Source organism: Lissotriton helveticus, chromosome 3_1 (genome assembly GCF_964261635.1).
Source record: "Lissotriton helveticus chromosome 3_1, aLisHel1.1, whole genome shotgun sequence".
Lineage (NCBI taxonomy): Eukaryota > Metazoa > Chordata > Amphibia > Caudata > Salamandridae > Lissotriton > Lissotriton helveticus.
This window is the reverse complement of record NC_136061.1, coordinates 1,203,554,087-1,203,581,012: the sequence shown is the minus strand read 5'-3', so window position 1 is coordinate 1,203,581,012 and position 26,926 is coordinate 1,203,554,087. Positions and strand designations below refer to the sequence as shown.

General features: G+C 49.6%; 1 protein-coding gene across 3 annotated transcripts in view; it reads right to left on the bottom strand.

Moving 5' to 3' along the window:
• Positions 1-26,926, bottom strand: part of SIK3 (SIK family kinase 3) — a 739,490-nt gene that overhangs the window by 559,614 nt on the left and 152,950 nt on the right. The window lies entirely within an intron of this gene.

Sequence of the window (26,926 nt, the reverse complement as noted above, 5' to 3'; positions counted from 1 at the left end):
GATCCACCAGCAGGATATAGGAGGCCATGAGGCCCAGCAGCCTCAGGGTCATTCTGACCGAAACCCGAGGTAGAGGATGAAAGATCGGAATCATAGCCCGAATATCCCAGACTCGCTGCTCGGGAGGATAGGCCCAAAAATGCGTCGTGTCCAGAACCGCTCCGATAAAGAGGAGCTTCTGAGAGGGACTCAGGTGTGACTTCGGCACGTTGATAGAGAACCCCAGCAAATGCAGGAGGTCCGCCATAGTCTGGAGGTGGGAGACGACAGCCTGGGGTGAGCCTATCTTCAACAGACAGTCATCGAGATAGGGAAAGGCTGGAAACCCTGATCTGCGCAAACGAGCTGCGACCACCACCATCACTTTCGTGAACACCCGAGGGGCGCTGGTAAGGCGAAAGGGAAGCACGGTGAACTAAAAATGCTTGTGGCCTACCGTGATCCGTGGCTAATGCCTGTGGGCTGGCAGTACGGGGATGCGGAAATAGGCGTCCTGCAAGTCCAATGCTACCATGCAGTCTCCAGGGTCGTGGGCAAACAGAACCTGAGCCAAAGTCAACATCTTGAACTTCTCCTTCCAGAGGAAGCGCTTGACGTCCCTGAGGTCCAATAGGATGCAGGCCCTTGTCCTTCTTGGGTACCAGAAAGTAGTGGGAATAGCAACCACAACCTACTTCTGGCACAGGGACGCGCTCAATGGCTCCCTTGGCCAAGAGAGCCACAACTTCCGGCGGAGAAGGGGCAAGTGATCCTATGACATGCGATGGAATTGAGGTGGCATGGATGGAGGGGTAGTTTCGAAGGGGAGGGAGTAGCCCCATCAGACTATCGGCAAAATCCACCTATCCGGCGTGATATTTTGCCAGTGGGGGAGGTGATGGTGAATCCTGCCGCCCACTGGCGATTGATGGGCCTGAAAGGCCAAACTAGGTGAGTTTGGAGACTGCTGCAAAGGGGGCGCTGGTGGACTGGCCGACCCGCTGGCCACCTGACCCATGGCGGTGGGTTCCACTTCCCTGGCCACGCAGAGGCTGAACAGCTTGCGCAGGCCTGTGGTTCATCGCGGAACGTGGCTGGGCACCACTTCCGTAGCCACAAAAGGGGCGAAAACTAGTCTGCGCTGGGCGGGAGGTGGAAGCAAGGCCTAAGGATCTGGCTGTAGCTCCAGAATCCTTAAAGCGCTCGAGCACGTTATCTGCCTTGTCGCCAAACAGGAGACGGCCATCAAAGGGCATGTCCAAAAGCGTTGCTTGGATATCACCCGAGAAGCCAGTAGACCTCAACCTGGCGTAGCGTCTCAGTGCTACCGACGTGGAAATCGTCCTGCCCACTGAGTCGGCGGTGCCCACCCCACAACGGATGGCGAACTTCGCGGCTTCTCTCCCTTCGGCAACAGCACAGGAGAGCACGGCCCGGGCCTCCTCCGGGCACTGTGGCAGCACCTGCGCAACCGTGTCTCACACTGAGTGGGAGTGAAGGCCCAATAGACATGCGGTATTCACCGACCGCAGTTCCATGCTGGAGGAAGAAAACATCTTCTTCCTAACGTGGTCCAGCTTCTTGGATTCCCTATCAGGTGGTGCGTTTGGCAATACGCCTTTGGACGTGGAGGCTAGGACTACCAAGCTCTCTGGGGTAGGATGGGAAGAGAGGAAAATGGGGTCGGCCGGGCGGTGGCGTAGGTCAATCATCCTGTCCACAGGAGCCCCTGTGTTGGGCCTGGACCAAGTGCCCAAAAGGATGTCCCTAAGGGCCTCATTGAACAGCAGCAGGGGCTCCGAAGAGGCTGCTGCCGGCTGAAGCACCTCGTCAGGAGGTTAGTCCTGACCGCCACCATAGGAAGCTCGAGGTTTAGGGCCTCGGCTGCCCTGCGCAACACCACTGCCTAAGACACACCCTCCTCCATAGCCACAGTAGGGGGAGAAAGCCTGCCAAGGTCTGGGGAGGTATCCAGACCACTGGTGTCACCCAACTCCTCTCTCCTGTCTGGCAAGAGGGTTCACAGACCCCTAATCCAACCTTCAGGATCATCCTATATCAACGAAAGCTGAAAAAGAGTCGAAATCCAGCAGATGCTGCCAGCAGAGACCAATCACAAATGTCCTGTTCTTAGGAAAAGTGATAGGCGTGACAACTTCCAACAAGGTCAGCAATTTCATGGAAGAATCTAACTTACTAACAGGCCTTCATGCAAAGATGCAATGAATCTGCCTCGATTTCCATTTGAAACAAAATGAAGACATGGGGGACGAAAATGGTACTGCTGCAGTTCTATTATTGAGCCGGATGGCAATAATCAACACGGCACACAACCATTCCCTCTTACTGAAACCACAGTAGCTCAGCATTCTAAAAGGGACATCCCCACCAACAGATTTACCATCACGTCTCTGCCAACTTTTACAACACATCCTTTCAGCATCAGCTTTGCCATCCATACCTGTGTTATGAACAAGGGTAACCCCCAAAAAGGTTTGAGATCTTGGGCTAATAATATATAAATAGCAACCTCCTCTCTTCATTAAGGAAGACACCGGCACTCCAAGGATATACCACCAAAATTTTACTGAAACAGCGGATGTGTTTCGACCAAAGGGGCTTCGTCAAAGCCAGATATCAAACCATCCATCCATCCATCCATCCATCCATCCATCCATCCATCTATATACATATATATTTTTTTTCTCTCCAACCTCCTAAGTTTTAGGAGGAAAAACAAAGTCTTGTGGACAAGGCTTCGTTTTTCCTTCTAAAAATTAGGAGGTTGGAGAGAAAATTTAATGGGACCCGCTCCCGTGGGGTCCGAACACGACGAAACAACTCTCGTTAAGGAGAAGGCATCTTATGCACGGAAGGTGTTGGAATATATATATATATATATATATATATATATATATATATATATATATATACACACACACACAAACACACACACACACACACACACACACACACACATAACAATGGTTCACTAGGAAATGTAATCAGAATAAAAGAACATTATTATGTCTTCAGTCACTAAAGATACATCATGAGATGCCCTAGGAAAGGAAAAAGAAGGCAGACAATCAATACGGTATAGCAATTAATTCAGTCATTGCATACTCTTCATTATTATGCATTTTTTGTTTTTCATAAGGAGATCCTGAGCTGACACAGGTGAAGAGAAGGGCAGTGATAAGAGATAAAAAGCAGAAAAAACATGCATCGCACATAAAAATACATATGACTTCTTTACATTATTTTTGCAATTTTTGGGGAATGGAGTCTATGTAGTTCTATTGTCGACGGCGATGTGAGGTCGTCATCAGGACGGGGAATGAGCAACTGATATCTGAAATTAAAGCGTACAGTTAGGGATCTGGGGTAATGAGATGGAGCCTGTCTAAGGTAATACCAAACTTAAACAAGCACTGGCAAAGCCAATAGGTTTTGCCTATGCAAGAGCTATTGGCTTTGACAATGTGTTTTTTTAGCCATGTTGTACACCAGTGGCATAGAGGAAAATCACGTGGTGTCTCATAAAAAGGAATGTCTATGAGAGGAGTAGAGTGTTGTAGAGTACAGTGAAGTAGCAGTGTGTCGTGTACAGGAGTGGCATACACTGGCGTGGTAAAGGGTACAGTTGACTGGTGTAGACGGCATTGGCCTAGAGTGTTGCAGAGTATAGTGGTGTACAGTGCAGTGGCACTTAGAAAAATGCAGCGTCATAGATTAGAGTGGTGCATAGTAGAGTGGAGCAGAGCAAAGTGGCGCTGAGTCCTACCAAGTGGAGTGGCATAGAGTTGAGTGATGCAGAGGGCAGTGGTTAAGAGTAGAGTTGATTGGCATAGAGTGCAGTGTCATACAGAGCACAGTAGAGTGGAGTCAAGTGCCGTAGAATGCAATGGCAGAGTTCAGTGGCGGAAAGTACAGTGTTGCAGAGTAGAGTGTCTGAGTACAGTGGCATAGAATGGAGTATAGTACAGTGATACAGAGTAGAGTGCAGGGGCAGAGAGCAGTTGTGTGTAGACTGCACTGGTGTAGAGTGCAAGGGTTAAGAGTGGAGCTGCGTAAAATGCAGTGGAGTGGCTTAGAGTGCAGTGGTGTAGAGAAGATTGTTTCAGAGTAGAGTGAAGAGGCATAGCGTGGAGTGGTGCACGGTGGAGTGCAGTTGCGTAAAGTGTAATGGCGCAAAGTGGTATAGAGTGGGGTACCACAGAGTGAAGTAGTACAGAATAGATTAGAGTGCCGAACAGTGGATTGGCATAGAGTGTAGGGGCCTAGAGTTGAGTTTTACAGAGTAAAGTGAAATGGCGTACAGTGTATTGGCAGGGAATTCAGTGGCACACAGTGCAGTGCTGCAGAGTGGCATAGACTACAGTGATGTAGAGTGGAGCGTTGCAGGGTAGATGGATGTGGCCTAGACTAGAGTGGTATAGAGTGTAGTGGTGAAGAGTAGAGTGGCGAAGAGTGCATTGGCATAGAGTGGCGAAGAGTGCATTGGCACAGAGTAAGTGGTATGAGGTAGAGTAGAGAGGCATAGAGTGCAGTGGCATAGAGGGGAGTGGTGCAGAGGCGTAGAGTGGGGCGGAGCCAAGTGTTTATGGTATGGTATCGCACTGCCCTTACAGACAACACATTTTCAATTGAAATGACAATTACATTTGTACAGACCCCTTTACTAATAAGGCTATACAGTGCACAAATTAAAATGAAAAGAAATTGCATCACCTAATGTACGAGTTACTTACCTTAGGTAACGATGTATATGGCAGAGACGTTGTCTAGACGCAGATTCCTTAACTTAGAATATCCCCAGGCGTGAGACTGAATCCAGAGTTTTTTGCAGCAGCACCTCTGCGTGCCCGGGGACGGTGCCACACGACCCCGCCCTGACGTCATCCACATACGTGACATCAGCAAGGTCATATAAGTCCCTCCCGGCGCGCTGACGTCAGTTTTCTTAAGAGAAACATTTCCGCGGCACAACGAAGAGCTACCAACCAAAAACTGTGAAAGTATAGGAACAGTGTGCGAGGGATGAAAAATCAGTGAATAAAGGAGGATGGTGGAACACACCATCTTAAAGACAGAATAGACACTGCCTACACATATAAGAGGAAGCTGTGAGAAAGAGCCCCGCAAGCTAAGCGGAGGCCCCTTCCCGAGTGCAACAAAGGAAGAACATCTCAACAGACAGAAGTAGACTGACAGTGCCATGTGGAACTGTGCCGTCTATTAAGAACGGAGTACAGAAAGAACAACAGTCCACTGTAGGAATGATGAGAAGACTGACCTTTCCCCTCTAAAAACAGAGGTAGGGGGGCGTGTCCAAGATGGCGGCGTGATCGGACGCAGGTCTCCGAGGCTCCCTGCCCGATCCCGCGTAAACGCACCTATATGCACAGCCTGATCTTCCTGCAGCACGGGGAATTACTGAGGAGGATAGCGGAACGCGGCGGTGACCCCGCAGCCCTGCCCACCCGGTCCACGGGCTGTTTAGAAGGCTCTGGAGGCTGAGGACGCCTGATCGCGGCCGAGTGTTGGCAGCCGCCGCCACACAGCTGAAGGCGACCGAGCACTTGCTCGCTGCCCCTGCCTCCCCCAGCGGTGAGATGAACTGAGCACATGGGAGCCTGCCGAGAGGGGCCCACGCCGATATTGCCGGAGCCGCGGCCCAGATCGGCGCACATTCCTGTCCCCGCGTCCCGGCCGGTGCTGAGGTGCGGACCGGCCGGGAGTCGCAAAAATCGAGGCCCCGGCTTTGGGCCTTCTGCACTGACAATCGTGGCCTTGGCGCTGCCCTGCTTACGCACCCCCACATCGCTGGACCGAAGCTCGCCCTTCCGGCGCTACAGTGTCCCTGTGACCCCCGCGGGCCCGGAGGACCCTGAGGGGGAGCTGAACGGAGCTGAGGGGCCGAAGCCTGCTACGGAACGCCACGGAGAGCTGCCCCACACCAGACACACGAGGAAGGTGAGGCGAGCGGGAATGTGCACCGCAGCGAGAGTTTGGGGAGCACGATCGAGCTCCAGGTGAGAAGGCTGACCGGAGGCTTGAGGGTCAGACCGCGCTAACACCTGGGGAGGACCCATTGTCCATCGGGGAGCTGACCACAAAGCCCGGACCGGCGCACATCGCTGTCTCCGCGACCCGGCCGGTGGTGAGGCGTGGACCGGCCGGGTGTCGCGAAAATTGAGGCCCCGGCTTTGGGCCTTCTCCTCCACCATTAGCGGCCTTCGGCGTGACCCCGCCGGCGCACCCCTGCAGCACGAAAGCGATCCCCGCCGGCTGTCCACCCACTGCAGACCGGTCCTGGGGGGTGCCTTGAATCGGACCGGCTCGACCCTGGGGTCGGCGGAGGGGACGGCGCTGCGATGGCCCTGTGAACCCCCCAGGAACCAGAGAACACCCGGCGGGGGCGCTGAGCGGGGCCTGAGGGCCGAAACCACTACGGAGAGCCGCCCTCGGGGTGACAGACTCAGAAGGTGAGGAGAGTGGAGGTGGGCACCGCCGAAAGTACTCGGGGGGGCACAGTCGAGCTCCCGGTGTGGGGGCTGACCGGAGAGGTCTGTGGGCCGAGCCACACTTACACCTAGGAAGCGGGACTGCACACACGCCGGTGGGAACATTGGATGTCCGGTCTCTCCTGTCCCTGCCGATTAGCGCTGACCACTGCATTGGACCCGGCCTGCTGACGCTGGCCTCGGTGACACCGAAGGACTCAAAAGTGGCTGGCCCGGGGACAGCACGATTCCTCTTAACCCTAACGCACCGGACACCCGCACTCACCTTCGGTCCCTGACAATCATTGCTTATCAGCTTTAGGAGCTGCTCACGACATGGCGGGACTGAGCGGCAAGAAAGGGACCCAGACACTCCCCGAAATGTTGGCCAAGACCCAGCCCAAGCCTAGCAAAGACCCACCCTCCCCGGTGGCCACGAAAACCTCACCAACGCCAGCGGATGACCAGATACCCATCACTAGATCCTTCCTTGAAACACTATTTAACTCCCTCAGGGAAGACTTCAAGACCTTGAAGCAGGAAGTGTCGGGTGAGGTCCCTGAGCTTTGACGAGACGTGGAGGACCTTGGGGAGCGGGTGGTGGCCATAGAGGAAGCGGACCAAACCAGAAGCAGCTAAATCGAACAACTCCAACAAGAGGTCCTGCGACTCACTGACCAGCAGCTGGACCTTCAGGCCCATGCGGAAGACCTTGAAAACCGTTCCCGTCGTAACAACATACGGGTCCGGGGATCCCTCAGAAAGCAGAGGGGACTGACGTCGCGGGGTACCTGCAAGACCTATTCAGAAATATTCTGGGGGAGCCAGCGGACTTTGCCATCCGTATTGACAGAGTACATAGAGTTGGGCTGCCTCGGCGCGCTACTGCCCCGCCGCCGGACATCTTGGCTTTCCTCCCGGATTTCCCGCTAAAGGAGCAGATTCTCCGAGAAGCCCGGCGAGCACAGCCCCTTCAATTTCGGGGTCACTCCATGGCCCTATATCAGGATCTGTCAACCATCACTCTGCAAAAACGAAAGGAATTTAAGAGGGCGACGGACTTCCTGCGACAACAAGAAGTCCCCTACTCCTGGGGGCACCCGTTCAGACTAATATTCAAATGGAACGGTAAGCTACACCAACTGCGATCACTTAAAGACACTTGCACCCTCTTGGGACTTGACCAGGAAGAAGATGAACCCACAATGAGAGCATCGCAGGGGCCATCCGGAGGGGGCTGGCAGTTGGTTTGACGCAGGCGGTCTCCCTCGCACCGCTTGAAACCGGACGCCTCTGTCATCACACAGGAACGAGCAACAGCGGTAGCAGAGGTGGCCAAAGAAACTTCTCCCTTTGAGTGATTTGTCCTTTTGTTAAGGAGATTACCTATAGCACACACTTTGCCCGTGCGACGGGGGGGAGTTGGGTGGGTGGCCGACATGGCCGCCATCGGATGTGACCCGTGTACGAAACTCTACCACAGTCCTGAGTGGACCAACAGGACTGGGACTATACCTTCTCTTGATGGGAATGGGTGAGGGGGGGGGGGGGAGGGATCCGGGTGGGGGACCGCAGTTGGGGTGAGGGGTTGGTCCTTTTGGGGAGGGGGGTAAGTTGGGGGGCATGGGGAGGTTCACAAGGGGACTGTTGGGGTCTGAGAGGGTGGGGGGGAGGGGGTCCTCCCTGTCCAATGTCCTTTTCTTTTGAAGTTTTGTTCATCCCCATTCAGACAACGCCGCGCAGCGCAGTCCCGCCTACATGCCTCAGATGTCCCGTCCACTGAAAATTCTCTCCCTCAATGTAAGGGGGCTCAACAGCCCCAATAAGCGTCGGGCGATACTCTCCCTCTTGGAGAGCACTGCTGCTGACATATGCCTGTTGCAGGAAACTCATTTGCTACCCAAAGACCATCACCGTCTGAAATCTAGGTCCTTCTCCCTACAGTTCTTCTCCTCAGCGACTAAGAAAGTGGCAGGGGTCGCGATCTTAGTGTCCAAATCCTTCCAGGGACGGGTCCTTCGACGGGAGGCAGAGCTTAAGGGCAGATTGCTGGTGCATAGCTTCATGGTCGGGGGGCACCACTATTAGTGGGGTCCATCTACGCACCCAACGAGGGGTAGGAAAAATTCCTCCACGCCGCACTAGAGGCGGCCACAGCCAACAAGCATCACACCTACTCTTGGGCGGGGATCTCAACTTGGTATTCCACAATACAACAGATCGCTCTAACCATCGATATGGGCAGGTTGGGGCACTCTCAGCGGCAGGTCACGCTCACATCGCGGATCTAGGCCTAGCTGACCTATGGAAGCACCTACACCCACAAACCACAGCGTACACCTATTACTCGGCTGCACGTAAGTCTTACGCCAGACTTGACTATTTTCTCTGCTCGTCGCAACTAGCCCTCCACGCTCAGGATGTAGACATCCTCCCGACCTCGTTGTCGGATCACTCTCCCATGCTGGCCACTTTCCTCTTTCCGAGCACAACCGGCCCTCAACGGCACTGGCGCCTGCGGGACGCTCTGATCCAGAATCCCGCCATAGTGGAACGTATTGGGGCCGCCATCACCCAATTTCTCACCCACAACGCCAATGCAGACACTACTAGGGCCACCCAATGGGCTGCGCTCAAGGCAGTCTTAAGGGGAGAATTTATCTCTATAGCCTCGGCTAACAACAGAGAACGTGCTCTGAAAAGAGCAGAAATAGCCCAATGTGTCACGGAACTGGAGCAGATGCACCAGCGCACGGGAGCGGCTCGGGCCTGGCGTCAACTGTGCACGGAGAGGAAACTACTGGCAGCCCTAGACCAAGATGTGGCGAATACGCCGCCATACGCCTTCGGCATGCCTATTACACAGGGGGAGACCGGTGTGGGAGGCTGTTAGCAAGCAAACTCCGTGAGCAACGCCAAAGACAGGGTATTCGCACTATTAGGTCCAGCAGTGATGAACACATCACGGACGATGCGGCCATCGCAGCAGCGTTTGGAGACTTCTATGCCAACCTCTACGCAGCAGACACAGTAGATGTACGGGCGGGGCAAGAGTACCTGGAGGGTGTGACCCTTCCGTCCCTAACTGGGGCGCAGACTGAATTCCTCGATAGGCCTATCGAGCTGGACGAGGTGATATCGGCGATATCCCGCCTCAAACTGGGGAAATCGCCCGGCCCTGACGGCTACTCAGCGGCCTTTTACAAACCCTTCTGCCACCAGGTGGCTCCGATCCTACGAGACCTCTTCAACACTTTTGACCAACCGGGGGCAATCCCTGCTGACCTGTTGGAGGCGGCGATAACAGTGATACCGAAACCAGGCCGAGACCACACCCGGTGTAGCTCTTACAGGCCGATCTCCCTTTTAAATATTGATCTTAAGCTCTATACCGGGATTTTGGCGAAAAGATTCGCATCTTATATGCAGCAGTTAGTAGAACCGGACCAGGCGGGTTTTATCCCCCAACGCCAGACCAGCGACAACACCAAACGGGTCTTGCATCTTATAGAGGTAGGTTCCCGCACGAGGCCAGATTGCATGCTGCTTACCATCGACGCAGAGAAGGCCTTCGATAGGGTACACTGGCCCTACATAGAACAGGTGCTGCAGCGATTCGGTATAGGGGAAACTCTCTGCAACCGCATATTTAATTGCTATCGCCAGCCCAACGCTACCGGTCGGGTCAATGGGCACACCTCCCCGCGCTTTCCAATAGGCAGAGGTACCAGACAGGGGTGTCCTCTTTCCCCAATCCTATTTGCACTCTACATGGAGCCGTTGGCGCAGCGAATCAGGCAGCATGACCTCATTAAAGGGATCAAATTCGGGGGAGATGTCCACAAGATTAGCTTATATGCGGATGACATTCTGCTCTCCCTGACGGAACCGATGCAATCACTCAGAGCCCTCTTTATTGAACTCCACACCTTCGCATCCGCCTCTGGCTTTAAAATCAACGTAGAGAAGTCAGAGGCCCTGAGTCTGTCCCTATCGGCGGAGGTACTCGCCGAAGCCAAGGATGAATTCGACCTGACATGGTCCGATTCTTCAATCCCATACTTAGGCGTCCTGCTAGCTCCGACCATACAGGCAACCACAGACGCCAACTATAACAAGCTTCGCTCCCGCCTCAATGACGAACTCAGGTGGTGGAAAAGGCACTCGCTCTCCTGGCTGGGAAGGATCGCCGCGGTCAAGATTACCCTACTGCCGCAATTTCTGTATGTATTCCAGACCCTCCCACTACGCCCCCCACTGGGTTGGCTCCAGCGGGCGCAGTCTGACCTATCACGCTTCATATGGAACGGACGCCGTCCGCGCTTCAAGCATGCGATTGCTATTCTTCCTCCGAGCATGGCGGAGTCGGAGTGCCTGACCTTACCCTATACTATCAAGCGACACAACTCCGCACACTGGTGGAATGGCACCAATTAGAATCTGGCAAGAACTGGCTCTTTCAAGACCAGGCGGTGGCGGCCAGACCTCTCCAGGTTGTCCCGTTCTTACCTCGTTGCCACAGGCCTCCCAACCTATACGCGTCACACATCACAAGCACAGTCCTGGAGGTGTGGGACAGAGTGGCGGTCAAACATGGCCTTACTTCGTTCCCCTTCCCGATGACCCCACTCTTCGATAACCCCGATCTTTCCCCGGTCATGGACCCCAAAGCGTTTGCGGCATGGAGGCGCACACCATGCAGAGCTCTGGGGCACCTGTTTGACCTAAACGGTATCCTTCCCTTTCAGAAAGTGAGGGAGAACTATGGCATACCGGAAACGGATCGCTTGCCCTACTTACAAGCGCGACACTGGGCCCTACAGCCGACGGTCCGACCCGGTGCCCAACGCCTTCTCACCCCGTACGAAAAATGGTTGTTGACGTGCACCTCAGATAAGAAACTGATTTCAGACTTAATCCAACAACTCCTCCTCACCAACAAATACACATAAAACGCAGGGATGGTCAGATGGGAGAGAGACCTGGGGAGACAGCTCACACAGAAAGAATGGGATGGCATTTACTACAGGGCCAGACACTCGGCCTATCACACCGGCCTCACTGAGACACTGACCAAGGTGGCCACCTATTGGTACCATACACCGGAACGCATACACCATTGGGACTCCCGAACGAGTGACCGCTGCTGGAGGGACTGCGGGGAGCTTGGCACGCTGGAACACTTGTTGTGGAGTTGCGACCGCTTGCAACCCTACTGGAACGCAATACTGGATGACATAGACTCCCACTTAGACACTCAACTCCCCAGATTCCCAGCCTACATCCTGCTCGGGCTTCCCAACGCACTGATGTATCCCCTGAGGTCTAGGAGGGGGCAGCTCATTGCGATAGCGTTAGGGGCAGCTGTCCAGAACATTGTGGCACACTGGAGGTCTACTTAGCCCCCACCACACTCCGGCTGGCTACATAGATTGTGGACGATACTAGGGATGGAGAAATTATCGCTGGCGAAGGCAGGGCGAGGAGAAGAGTTTGCTGCGCTATGGCGGCCGTTTTTGACTCTGCTTACAGGAGAATTCAGGGAACTAAGCTGTCCCCGATACCTGCGCTTACTGCGCCTAGCAGACACCCCGATTGAAGATCCTCAAACTAAGCCGTGCAAGCGACAGACCCGAACCGAGGTGTAGCATGCAGCCACACCCTAGTCACTGTAGGCTGTCGCACAACACTTTAGTTTTCCTTTTACGCGCTTTGAATGGATGGACAGGGAGGGGGGGGCGGGAGGGAGGAGGGGAAGGGAGGGGAAGGGGGGGAAACGAGGCCTAGAGTTCTTGCTGTTGAGCCACGACCCAATCGACTTTGATTGTATGGCCACTACCTTACGCCTGGGAAGGGCTCCCTATAGATGGCTCAGCACAAATGTACCAAATGGCGACTGTGGTCTCTTTGTTTTTTCTATGTTGATGATAGTAATAAAAGATTTAAACCATAAAAACAGAGGTAGGAAACAGAACACAACCGACCCTCAAAGAGGATGACCACGAGGAGACCAGGACCCCGAGGTAGTAAAGCAGACGGATGGGAAGGGAACTGGAAAGAAAAACAAATCTCTTTGTGAATCAAAGGCACCATATAACAGAAAAGAAGCCCCTCAACAGAGGTTAACTGTGTATGAAAGCATCCAGGGGAGTGCAACACTCTGAACCCCCTTGAAATATAACCCAATGGCAACTGAAGAGGCCAGCGGAGAACACCACTAGACAAGGTCCTCGCAGAACAGGGAGGCTGGGTGGGCGTTAAGGAATCTGCGGCTAGACAACGTCTCTACCAGATACATCATTACCAAAGGTAAGTAACTCGTACATCTGATAGAGACATCTAGCCACAGATTCCTTAACTTAGAATAGATACCACAGCCATTCCCAAAAAAGGGAGGTGGGTCTGCGACAGGACAACAGAACGTGCCAAGCATCTGATCCGGCAACAAAGTGACAAAAAGGGGAGAAAGCTGTGGCAGAACAGCCTGACAGCAACCCTAGCAGCTCGAAGAGAGGAAAAAGGATCACTCTCCCTTAAATGGCGCACGATGAGTGCATTGACCCAAGCTTGGAATGAACTTGAAGAGATGCAACCAGCGCCTAACAGACTAGTCTATAGAAGGGAGCCGGTGGCAAGAGCCCAAAGGTAAGAGCCAGAACCTGAGCAATGCGTTGGGAATAGCCAGCAGGACAAGAAGCACGCCAAGCGCACACCCAACCCCAAAAGGGTAATGAGGGGAATACCATCAATCCCCAACCCGCTGAAGCAGGTAGAATATGCCACCGTCAAACAGCCATAGAGACCTTAAAGTGGCTTACACAGGAACATAAGAGTGCCCGACCGGGCAGCATGAAGCCAAAGTGAGAAACAACCCACAATATAGACTTGGAGACAGTAATCAATGACCACTGTCACCAGAAGAACTGTCCCGCAGCCGTAGCTTTAACAAGAGTAGGCATATCCGAAGGAAGAAGCCAAAACACCAAGTTAACGAATGGTGGGAAGAGTCTCATAATCCAAGACCACACTCCAGAAAGACATGTACAGCGTCAAACCCCAAAAAGGGAGCATATGTAAATTTGGAATGTCACTCCAGTAAGCGGAAGCAAGGAGGAACCTATGGGCAACCTGCAACAACTCAGAAAATCTCCCCTACACATGGAGATATCGGTCCAGACCTCGCAGCCTCAACAAGAGGTTGCGACGTAAAAAGAGGATAACAAGGCAACCGGCATGTAGGCATAAATGTATAAACAACAATTATGTAGAGACAGGACGAGCCAGGAGCATGAACATGTATATACCGGACCATACGTAGAACAGTAAGGGCAGGTAGGAGCTGTTTGTGAAGAGATGGTGAAACCTCCAAAGGAGGTGGATGACCATGGCGAAAGCAGATGGCACCAGGGAAAAACATAGAACACCGTACAACAGACCACCAAGCAACGCATGGAGCCCACATGATCTCCAGGCCCAGGTGACATAAGCAAGGCTATATAATAGAGTACAAATACCCCACATGGAGTATGCATACCCCAACCAACAGGGGACACCACTTAGGGCAATAAGCCAGGCCAAAAGTACGCTGTAACGAACCAAACCCGTGAACTGAGTTCCGAGCCATAATGACATTACCGAGCTGAGCCACCGGTTGAATACCACAGTCAGAGGACACAGCAACCTGGGGAACACGGCCACAGAGGGCCAACAGGCAGCTGAAAGCAAAACGCATCCAAGGGATGACAATAAAAGGGCAAGCACCCTTGACCACAGAAAAAAGAAGACGTAAGGCTCACTGCCCATGTTAAACACAGAGCGCATCTAAAGGATGCGAAAAGAAAAAGTACCACACAAGACAGCACTAAAAGGGCCTAAGTAGGAGGACGAAAGCCCGCCAGGAGCCTGTGAACCGCCGACTCGGCGTGAGCATCAAAGAGCAAAACCCCATCAAAGGGTAAGTCAACCAGTCGCTCCCAGATATTTTCAGGGAAGACGCTATCTCACAACCAAGCGTGACACCTTAGGGCAACAGAACTCTAGACCCGGCTGTTGTGAACGAGGATCGCCCCACCGTGCTGTGAGGAAAGGGAAAGACGGGAATGGACTTCGGAATATTTAATCTCCTAGAACGCAACGCTGTGAAAGCCCACACTGCGGGCGAAAACCCGGTTTCCTCAGGATTCGAACATTTTTGAAGGTGTTTACCAGACTATTTGACATCATTATATCAGAACTCGCTACCGTGTCTCTACCCTGGGAGGCCCAGTTTAGTTTATCCGAGCAGCGCCACTACAGTCCAATACTTCCACGCAGCATTTAGCGATCACCTCAAAGCCGCAGAATCCTTTTGAGGTTGAGCTCCACCTTATTTTAAGACTATATACGATCCAGATTCTACGGATACCTTGAATGTCGAGAGAGATTTCGGATTGACCCAGCTCCAGACATTACCTAGCGAGAATCTGTTTTTTGGATACACCTGAAGCTTACCAGTGTATCCCTGATTCATTCTATTTTTTCCTTGTGTGTTCCCCTCCCTGATTGTACACCCCCGCCCTGAAGAAGGTGCGGCCTATTTTGGCCAACACCGAAACGCGTGTCGGCACAATCTCTATGGATGGCAGTTCTCTAGTTCTTGTGAAACTTTTTCCACCAGCTCTGCCTCCTCATTCCATCTCTAGCGCCCTTGCAACCACTTTCCATTTACCGATGCAGGCGTAGTTGTACGTGTATGAGAGTATGTATGAATAAATGAGGAAATGAATGAGTATCTGAGTGATGATGTATATATGAAATTCCCCTGAGTGTACGGGAGTGTGAGGAACATACTTGTGTGTCGTATCTATTTCCCCAATATCCTTGGCAGGATATGCCCCCCTTTTTTTCCCCCACTGTTGTTTTAAAGTTCATCGTACATCAGCTTGAAATGTCCCTATATGTGTAGAAAGATAAACTGTGTTTTAAAAATAAAAATAAAAAAATATCATGTACTAAAATAGCACTGGTGAAGTCCTTGGCTCTGAGTTTCATGTTCACCCCATTTTTTACTGGTTGGATCCTGTAAGGGACCCATGATATCCTTGTGGCAGGGTTATTTTTGTTCTATTTGATATGTTCTAATCCCCTCTTCTCCTGCCCACATCCTAAAATCCCATTGGGGAACCCCCTTCTATTATATATATATTATGGCCCAAAGAATCCGCAGTATCTAAGGTTGAACGGATTGTGAATTCGGCAAGGTCGCGGCCATCCCGGATGAGGTGAAGGAGATCAGCACGAGCACCTTCAGAGGGGGCAGTATGCAAAGACTCTGCAGAGTCCAACAGAGCAAAGGTAGCCCGAGCCAAAACACACACTGTATTTAAGGACCGTAGGGCAGCACTAGTGGATGCAAAGACATTCCTACCCCATGACTCACGCCACCTGGACTCCCGAGAGGGAGGAAGTGTTAGAGGGGGCAGAGAAGGGAAGGCAGTCTGCAACATGAACCCTTGAGCATCAGGGTGCACAAAAAGACAGACCGAATCATGTGGCGCTGGATGGTGGCGGTGCAAAACTGAACAAGCCACTGGGTCACCTGAAGCAGGTCGGACCCAGGTACCCAAGAGGGCTTCATAAAGGGAAGCCTCAAAAGGCTAAATCGGCTCCATATTTCCAGACCCACGGTGGAGGACCTCAAGCAAGGGGTCCACATCCAAAGGGGTAGAGGGGGGTTGCATATTTAAAATGCGGGTGGCCAAAGAGACCACTCTAAAAAAAATGCAGCACCAGCCTTGGTAGCCCTCCGTGGAGGGGAAAACAGCTCATCAGTGGCGGAGGGTTGTAAGCTAACCCTCCCAAGACACTGAGGGTGTGCCCAATGCCCCACGGAAGGAAACCCCATGGAAGAATGAGGATCCTGACGGGGCTCCTGGGGAGGCGAACAGCCTGCCAGATCTGGGAGCTCCTGAGGAGGCTCCACAAATTCCAAGGGGGGCACTGGTAACATTAGCTCCAGTGACGCCGGACAGAAGGGCGGCACCAAACTCTCTCCAGAGGCCTCTATAGAAGAGTCCAGAACTCGGCAACAAGCACCTTGACTTACCAAGTGGAGTACGACGGCTCCGGACCCCAGAGGGCGATCGACGGTGGAACCAAACAGTAGAGGGTCCTGCAGTCGACCAAGAACGCGGGGGGGCTAGAAGACTCTGACCACGACAGCCGTGCCGAGAGAAGCTTTATACGGCGCTTCCGCCGAGACTTCCGTTTCAGACGTTGGCAAGCTTCACAGTCCGTGGAGTCATGGTGCTTGCCGAGACACCACATACAAATAAGATGCAGGTCAGTTGCGGACATTTGCCGCGAACAGGAATTACAAGATTTAAAGCCGGAATGTTCGTGACGACAAGCGCCGAAAACGAGGCCCAAAAGCAGGCTAGAGGAGCTCACTCCGGATCCACGTTGCACGCTGAAAAGAAGGAAACTGACGTCAGCGCGCCGGGAGGGGAATATATGACCTCGCTGACATCGCGTACGTGGACGACGTCAGGGCGGGGCAGTGTGGCGCCATCCCCTGGCACGCAGAGGTGCTGCTGCAAAAAATCTCCGGCTCCAGTCTCACGCCTGAGGACATTCTAAGTTAAGGAATCTGCGGCTAGATGTCTATCAGATATAATGATTTGTTTTGATCATAATAAAATATTTGTTTGCAATACACTTCAGCAATAAACACATTTGCTTAATTTGTGTTCTTAATGCGGACATCTTCTGAAATACTTACACAGTTCATTTAAATGTTGTCCTTGCTAGTAAAATCATCTTTCCTTCCCCCAGTATCTAGCAAGATTGCCATATAAATCCTCTCACTTTGAAGTCAAAGAAAGAAAACTAAACAAGTGACTATGAAGATAGCGCCTGACATTTGAGCACTATCTTTGAATGCACACCAAATGTGACAAGGTAAGTACAAGATTTGAAGTCCTGTTTAAAGAAAGGGAGTTTGTGGAAGAATACAGTAAACACCTTTTAGGCAATGGTAGGGATGAACTGATCACCGAGTACATATTTGCTGTCTTTATGTGCTTTAGGCTAAAGCACATAAAGACAGCAAATAGAAAGCCAGAAAATGGGAGTTACAAACCAAGAAGACAATGGTAATCAACAGGAGGAATGCATTCCTAGGTCAACTTTCTGAAAGTCCCCAAGATGTCTTTAGCAAATCAGACATCTTCACTGTCTGGTTGGCTGCGACCTAAAAAGGGAACTTGCCTGGTGCAACAGAAGGGCTGGATTCAATCCTGAGCTGGGTGAGCCATTCAGCGTGATAGGAGAATGGAGCGTATTTGCTGCCCTCAATGCACAAGCACAGCTACATATTCGCGGTGACAGGAATTAATCAGCCTCTGCCAATCAGCCACAATACCAAATCTCCTCAGCATACCCCACGATGTATTCCCTCATCATTCCAACCCATCATGTGTTTTAGAAGCTTAAGAGCCTTATCACTCACTAGTTTTCAGGCCACTAATGCCAAGGTGCAACCACATAAAACAAGCAGCACACCTCTCTAGTGATGATGCGCAACACCAAAACAACTCCCACTTGCACCATTCTATGAAATGGCACACGTAACACCAAGCAAACACACAAGACTACTGTGTTACCATTTCACAAAGAGCTCAAGCCCCTCGTCTTGAGTATGAAAAGTATTAGACATGTATTCACAATACAATACACCACATTTCATAGTACTCCAAAGGCGCTACCCACGGCTCTCTGTATGAACACCAGACAACACTGTGTACAAAAAAACAATGTACACACCACACACCGGTGGCTCTTGTGACCCTGAACTTCAAACTTCTGGCCAGCAGAGTTGGGAGCATCCCCACTTCCCTCCCCCTCAGCCAAGAGCCTTGGCATTACAATTAGAGCTCCCAGTTTTCCGTTTTACTGATTTTTACAAATAAATACAGACAGAAAACCTTTTTTTTCCTCTATGTTTTTTATTTTAAATGTGGATAAAAGCGGAAATTGGGTTGTTTTTGAGTGATTCTAAATGCGGTCAGTCATAAATACCAGGCCAATAACTGTGTGGATTGACAGGAAGGGGATTAAAAAAATATAGGGATTTTAATAAAGAACCTTAAACATCAGTAGATTTGCACAATCTTGATACTAAAATGTACATATTTTCTTACAAGTGCATATTTTACCATGCGAGTGTGTTTATATCATTGAAATGTTTCAGGCGTTTAGGGATGAGTGCACATTAACGGGTTAAATAAATGCAGAAATATACACATTTCCGCTTCATTTTTTCACAAAACCTAAAATAAATATGGATGAATACAGGAAAAATTAGCAAAAAATAAATATGGATAAATACAAACGGAAATGACTAAAATATAAATAACATAAAACCGAGAGCCCTAATTACAATCGATAGGGACCTTTCAAGGAAAACCCAGATTGGAACAGTGGTCTTCACCTGCTTTTTGCAACTTTGTAAAATTAGGAAAATCAGTAGATTCCTTACACCTGAAGCAGCCACCCAAGTCATCATGTCCCTGATAATTTTGCATCTTGATTACGCCAACTCCACTTACTTTGGCCTTCATGGGTACTTGATGATAAGACTGCAACTAGTGCAAAATCAGGCAGCAAGACTTATTTATCACAAGTCAAGATGGCACCATGTCCCTCCTCTCATGAAGAAACTGCACTAGCTCCCAGTAACCCAACGCTGTGCATTCAAGGTTGGATGCCTGATATTTAAATCACTCCATGGCACATGCTTGCAATTTATTTCCAATCTTATCCAGAGGTACGTCCCTGCCCGGGACCTTCGGTCCTCCCATCTGTCACCGTTAGCCATTCCCTCCTATAAGCGGAAAAGAACTGGTGGATCCCGCTTTTCGGTATTAGCCCCCTCTTTCTGGAACGCACTCCCTCTCAACATTAGATCGTCTCCATGTTACTCTTACTTTAGAAGACAAATGAAAACCTGGCTGTTTTCTCAGGCCTATGAATAATTGATCTTATGAGCCGCAGTTCACTTCCTCTATAAGCACCATGAAACCATGTGGTGTACGTGCACTATATAAATTCTTTTTAACATTACATAACATTCATCCAGCATCAACCATAGCACCACCAATGGTGTGCCATTAATTACAAATTGCATTCCACTGCCCTCAGTGGGATAGTCTCCACTACTATAGGGAAAAGAGAATTGCACTGAAACACACCTCATTCCACTTCCCTGGGTTATCATTCAAAACTGTGAGTAGCAGGACTCAGATACACATCATTTAATTGCCTTCAACCGGAGCAGCATCCAATACTGAGAGCAAAACACAGTACCATAAAAGCACATTATGCCTCATTATGCCTCGACTCCAATGCTGTGTGCAAGAAGTAGTACTACAAAGGCAACTACATCGCATCCCACTGTTTTCGGTGTATACTGTTGCAAAATACTGCATTACGTCCCTTGCGTAAGCATTAGCGAACAATTTGTAAAAACACAAATATTTTTTGCATTCATTTTTAAAGCTACATCGATCTGGAGGCGTCATGGTGAGAATTTATAGCAGCAATAGTGATCATACTTTCAGTGTACAAGTGTAGTCATGATTAAAAACAAGCATTGGCATAGCTAATAGGCCTCGCCTTTGGGGCCTTGTAAGTATTTAGCCATGCAGCACATTATCCTGGGTGCTACAACATCTACTAATACTTCATGTGCCACTAGTGAATGGGAGAGCAGAGCCACCAATCAAGCCAGGCAGGCTTTTACAGGCCACAAGAGAGTGAAAAAGCTGCGATGGTGAGGTACTAACTATAGAAATACGTGCATAGAGACAGAGAGAGTGAGACACGAACGTTGAGACAGGGACAGGCGTAGATAGATGCGGAAGCATAGACAGGGATAGACATAGACAGAGTGAGATAAGGGCATTGGGAGAGGCTAAACAGATAAGTGTACCTGCAATGTAAAGTTTTTATGTAGCGCTTTCTAGAAACCATTATGGATGGCTGGGCGCTTTACGATCGAAGATAAGCAACGAAGAAAACGACGGAATGAAATGGGGGAGGGGCACCACCACCACCCAGTAAGGGCTGCTAAAATGGATAAATACAGTTGGAAATGTAAAAAAAATAAATACCATAGAACCGTAAGCCCTAAATATAATTCAGCGTTATAGGGGGCGGAGTGATGAGCAGCAGCCAAGACTGTAGAGGACTCATTGAGGAATCTACCTCTGCCCTAGCTCCTGGTCACAGTTGTTGATATTCACATATGCAGATGTACTGAATCCTATTTTCGCATTTTTATTTGTTTTATCGTGTGCGCACACGACCTCGTATTTTTTTAGATATTATTTGCCTTTGCACTTTCTAAAATACACCTAGAATTCCCTTGGGCCGAGTTCGTGCTATGTAAAACTGCAGGAGAAAAATACTTCTTAGCACGGGTGCTGTTGCAATGAGTGCCTTTTCAGCTGCTAACTGCACTGGGTCTTCTTGTAAGCGAGAAGGAGCCAGCCAGCGCCTTGAGGTACCAGATACGTTAATTGAGTTTTACAAATGAGCAACTCTTTCCCTGAGACGCCTTAGAGGGGTCAATTCCCGGAAACATTTTGAGTATAGGAAGCAGTACTCCAGGAGTGCACTTTTGAGCACTCTTACATACATGCCTTTGTGAACTGCCTTGAAAGGTCTTACTATTAAAAGTGTAACGAGGACACATACCTTTATGTGTGTACTAATTATCCCCTTAATTATTCCCTGAATATTCCCATTTAAAATATTTTGGAGCTAATACACAAAGGCGTGTAAGAGTTTGTAAAAGAGTGCTATGGGAGTTCTATATTACATACTCCAAAAATACTTTGCTAATGGAGTTTAGGTTTAAAGAAGAAAGGTCTGAGTTTCTTATTCCGTATGAACTTCGAAGCGCTCGAGGTTTCACATTTAAATAGTTCCCCGGAGAAGTGCTTTAAATGGGCCGGTACTGTCTGGTATTGAGCACCGGCACTTTTTTATTTTGAGGTTGTGAGTACCTACACTTCTTAAGAAAAGCGAAATACTTTTAATTGAATAGTACTGGTACTTCTCAGAAACACGCAAGGAGGTACTTTGTTACAGAGTACATGCACTTCTATTTTTCCATTTTAAGCACTGCCCTGTAGGCTGGTGTGGGACTGGGTATCCGAGGAGGATGGCTAACGCCAACCAGGAGAGGAGTTTAGGGGGGCGTGAGTCGAGCTGTATGCTACAGTCAAGCAAGACTCTGCTTAGTTATTGTTAAACGAAATGACAACATATTTCACGGTTCTTGTTTTCTAACACCGGCAAGTATCAAATAGCCCTGCCAGGTGCAGTGTGAATGCAAGCCCTTGACCACCACAGCCCTAACTACACACATCACCAGCAATGCCCCAGGAGCATGGGCATTACTAAAGCAGCAGCTTCACATCCTGCACTGCCATGGACCCAACGCTGAGCAGCACTACCAGAATCCGAAGAGTGCACAGACCTACGACTGATCCAGCCCCACACCTCACTACCGCAGAGCTGACAGGAGCTACTTACACATCCCACCAAGCAGCACTGCCATAGAGGCTGAGAACCTGCAGCACCACTTAACACTACTGTAGAATACAGGACCTGAAAATGACAGCCCCACCGGCATGCCCAGCTCAACAGCACCCCCACGAGCAGGGAGCCCCCGGTTCTCTTCAGCAGCACCCCCGCTGTGCCTGAGGACCAGCTGCAGGCAGCAGCACTATGAGCCCCAAGCAGCAAATCAGACCCCCAAGGACATAGGATCACCAGACACTAAGGGGACATAGCACTACTAAACCAAACCAGACCAAGCAGCGAACAGCACTGCCAAAGCAGCAGCACTGCCATCCACCCCAGAGCTGACAGCACACAGCACCGACACCCATCTTCTGAAGTGCACCACAGTGCCAGGGGCAGTGTGCAGCACTTTCCTAAAGGTACAGAAACGCACAGCATTGGGCCCCATCTGCAGAGAGCACTGCCATAGTCGCAGCAGCGCACAGCACTACACCCCAGCAGCTTTCTGCCATACCCCAGCAGCACAGAGCACTACCACAGCCCTAGCAGCACAGGGCACTGCTACACGAGTAGCAGCACACAGCACTGCCAGAATCCCAGCAGCGCATAGCAGTACCATAGCCCCAGCAGCACATGGCTGTGCCGCAGCAGCTCACAGCAGTACCACACCGCCTGCAGCACATGGTTCTGTTGCACTAGCAGCAACACACATCACCGTAAGAGCCCCCGCATGGCACAGCACTGTCAGAGCACCCGTGGGACACAGCAGTGCCATAGCCCCTGCAGCACAGAGTGCCAAGGGGACCCCAGGAGCACACATCCCCATCCATCCACCCGAAGGGAGACAGCCGCTGCCCTTGCCCTATTTGCGGTAGACAGATTTTGATGAGGGGTTGTAAGCAGATTTACCTGTCAGGAGCAGAGTGTTGGAGCCTCGAGAAGAGGACTGTGGTGCGAAGGGGCTGCGGTGTGGGGGTGAGTCTGTGAGCAGGAAGAGTAAGACATTGGAGGGGAAGAGAAAGCAAGGTTCAGGAAGCGGATAAAGAGAACAAGCGCGGCCGTGAACGAAAGTGAAAGCGCAAGGATGTTGAGCCGGCAAGGAGACTGCGAGCAGGCTAATGTAAACAAGCACGTGCATGTCCCTAATTACAAACACATGGCCTCTGCGCGCGCTTCTGCTTGTTACCGCAAGGTGGATGCCGTCACGTGCACGAGTGTGTGGAAAGGAGCTGACCAAAGAGCAGCGCATGCACGCTGCCTAGGCGAGACCTAAAAAACGAAACAAAGCCAAGACCTTTATTCCAAATTTGGAGTAAATGCAGGTTCAGCCGGTAACAGGAGCTGGTGGCTGAATCCAAATTATATATCAAGTGGTAATACCACACTCCTGGTATTCTCCCACCCACCCCTTAAGCAGGACAATTTCCGATTAAAATCTGCTGATATCTCCAGGTGGGAAACTAGCTGAAAATGGGGAATTACAATGGGAATCGTGTGGTTATACTGATTCAGGGACAGTTTCCCATTTCCCAGGCACCAATCAGGGTTCCCACGAGATATTTCTAGATAGTTCTGTATCCCAAAATTACTGACATTACATCTTCAACTTTCCCCTAAATGGAACATGGTGGTCTTGGGATTGCAGTTATGTGGGACGTTTACTACACAGTTGAGATATTTGTACTACAAACGCTCTCCCACCTATAAAGGTTTTTTAAATCCTGCTTAGCTGCACCTAAGTTAACCTGTGAGGATTTTAGAGGTTTTCCAGGAACATAGCGACAGAATATATCTCTGCAGAATGTAGGGCACAGGCCCTTTTAATGCATGTGTACTATAGTTAGGGCCTTGACTTTGATGTGATCCCATACTGACAACCCGTTTTTTTGTCAAAAATGTGTAATGGTGTTCTATGCAACAGGCACTGTTAAACTAGGGGACCTATTGTGATAAGCAAGTCCTGCGTAAGTTCGTACAATAATCTACGTTTGAAAGAATCTGGGCCCCTACCACCACATTGTGTTTTCCCCCTGGGGAAAGTAAGAATGCAGCGCAGGATAAGAAGTTTGTAGTAGCATGTCGTTTTTACTGCTTTACATGTTACGTACACTGTGTCAAACAATAAAAATACATTTTAGAAATGTAAATTTTAACATGGAAGATGGAACAAGGCTAGAGCCCGAAGTGATTGGTCAAAAATTGGGATTCCAAGTAAAGGAGCTCAGTTTAGCTAGTCCTCGAAAGTTGCATGAGGTTTATTAATGGGAGTTCACCTCTAAGAGTGTCTGCAGCCGCCCAGCCTGCTTAGTCAGCACGGATAAATAGTTGGGTTCCAACTGCATACGTGAAACATGCCTTGGCAAAGCAAATATGTCTGCACTTGATGAACCGACACAAAGGTTATTTTAAGAAAAGAAAGAAAATTCAAACATATCCCACAATAATAAAAATAGAAGATTAAAAAATATGATGTTAGCTAGAATGGCCATATTATGCTTGCAATAGAGATTATCAAACAAACATTCACTAATGAGGCTGTATTAACAGTGTTTAAAAAGAAAACAATTTCAGCATATTATTATTTAAGTAGACTCGCTCAAAACGCAAGCAGCTAAACTGTTACGACACTTAAACACTTTCTAAAAAAGTTTATAAAGGAGTGCAGACAAACAGGCTGTCTTTAAAATTAGATAATTTAAAAAACGGAATAAAAAAGCATATTTTGAACCAGTTTTGCAACTGAGGGGAAAGGAAACAATTCTGCAGTGATCGCTAAATTGATTTCAAATGCAAGACCCCAAAAAAATATTTGGCTAAAATTAGCAGGCGAGGCAGCTAAATGACTAAATATATATTAATAAGTAATAGGCTTTAAGAGGATATCTGCAAGACAACCCATTCCTCTGCTCTATCAGTTGAACTGTACTTTCCCAGCTTAAATTGCCGGGTACACTCCTGAAAAAAAGGAAAAATACAAGCAATCATGATTCCCTTGCAAACAGCATCCCTTGGTCTTTCGAGTAGCCTCTCATGATATGCGGTATCGAACGCTGCTTATGGGCCTAACCAAATGAAAGTGCCAACACCACTAATGCCTGCAATCTTGTGAAGCTCATCGGAAAGGGGTGACTTAACATTGCCAAGATTTGAACATGAGGTCAAACACAGGCCCCTACAGTGTACGCATGAGTCCACTAAGCCACCAGACCCAGCTTATCCAGTACCGGGACATGCCTATGCCCTGCCTAATAGGGATCAAGGAGGTAATTTGTTTTCAAATAGGAACCTAGCTGTATTGTACACTGCTGCTTCTAGTAATTTCAAGAGATATGCCAGGTTGGATGCAGGCCAATGCTCTGCAAACTCACATAATCGGCCTTAATTTGTGCGGAGTCAAGGTGCACAAGACATTTATTAACGACACACACAGCAGTATACCAGCCTTATACATGTACAAAACGGACTTTGAATGCAGAAACTTCATTTCAAAACACTGTACATAGAGAAGAGAACCTGGTCCCAGCCAGTTGCCCAAGTAAGACGCATGAAAAAGCAACCTCTGACGTCATCTGTGGCAATCTGTAATGTTGATCCATTTATAGCAATTTGCAACAAACTTCAATAGTACCTTCTACAAGAGAAAATACAACGTTGTCTTTCATTAATTAAGTAATCGACAAGGTCATCTGTAACATTATGTAAGAGGTCATGAGCATGGGATAGCTTCAATTACTGCAGGGTTGAAAACTGTGAGGAAAACAGATTATTGTATGGTGTGGTTGTGCGACCTCATTGTGTAGTAAGCTTACAAAGCCGTAGTGGGTCCCGTTAGGTTTGTTTAAAAAACACTTCGCTCAACCCTGGGTAGCTGTGGCTCTGAGTAGTCAGGCTTTATCAAAGAAACCAGTGTAAAGCATTAAGAAGTACAACACAGTTCAATAAGAAGAAACCACAACACAATAAAAATCCAATAGGTTGTATTTTTATCTTGAAATGGACTCTTCAAAGAAGAAAATCCACCAGATGGTTCCGGAGATATGATTTTTTTTTAAATAAACAAGAAATCACAGCTTTTTACTGAGCACAATAAATCATTGTAATGGACCACAATGGTAAACTTTCCAAACTTGTATAAAGTTGCAAACAACTACTTTAGCACTCTTGGAACGACCCACTCTTGCAGGGAGCTAGTCACAGGTACCTTTAATGTCCAATAAGGTCCAGCTGAAGAGTTACCTGACAGTCAAAGCAGTCTTCAGTCCAGTTGCAGTCTTCATTCCAGTTCCAGCTGAACTTCTGCGGTCAGTAGTGATCTAACAATCTTGGCTACCAACTCGCTAAGTCAGGCTTCTTCAGACTTTGTGGCCCATTAGCTGTAATAGTAAGGCAGCCAACTGACTCTTGAAGTTACTTCTCTCTGAGGCTCAGTGACTTTTCCTCAAGCAGGGCACCACAGCACAGTCCCTTCTTAGTTAGCCCAAGGAGCAGGAAGTCCAGTCTAGACTTTGGAGCAGCCTCTCCTTGCCAGCAGGGCAGTAATTCCTCAATCCTTTTTCCGTGACAGATGTGATCGGAGATCTGGTTATCACTTTTATGCCCAGTTTGCGCTCTCGGGGATGCAGTGAATACTATCCAATTCGCTATGAGGTCCCCTACAGCTTTGTGACTACTTCCTGTAAAATGTGGCATCTAGATAGCCCAGAATGGACTATTCTGCCCACTCCCAGGAGGCGTGTGGGCCTCCCTAGACGACCCCAGAGGTGTGGCTACCTGGGGGCTAAACGCCCATGGAAAAAAACTGTTGGCAGCAGCTTCATGCACTCTGTCTCCGATGACAGCCTGTGTGCAAAAACAAAACAGCAACCCCC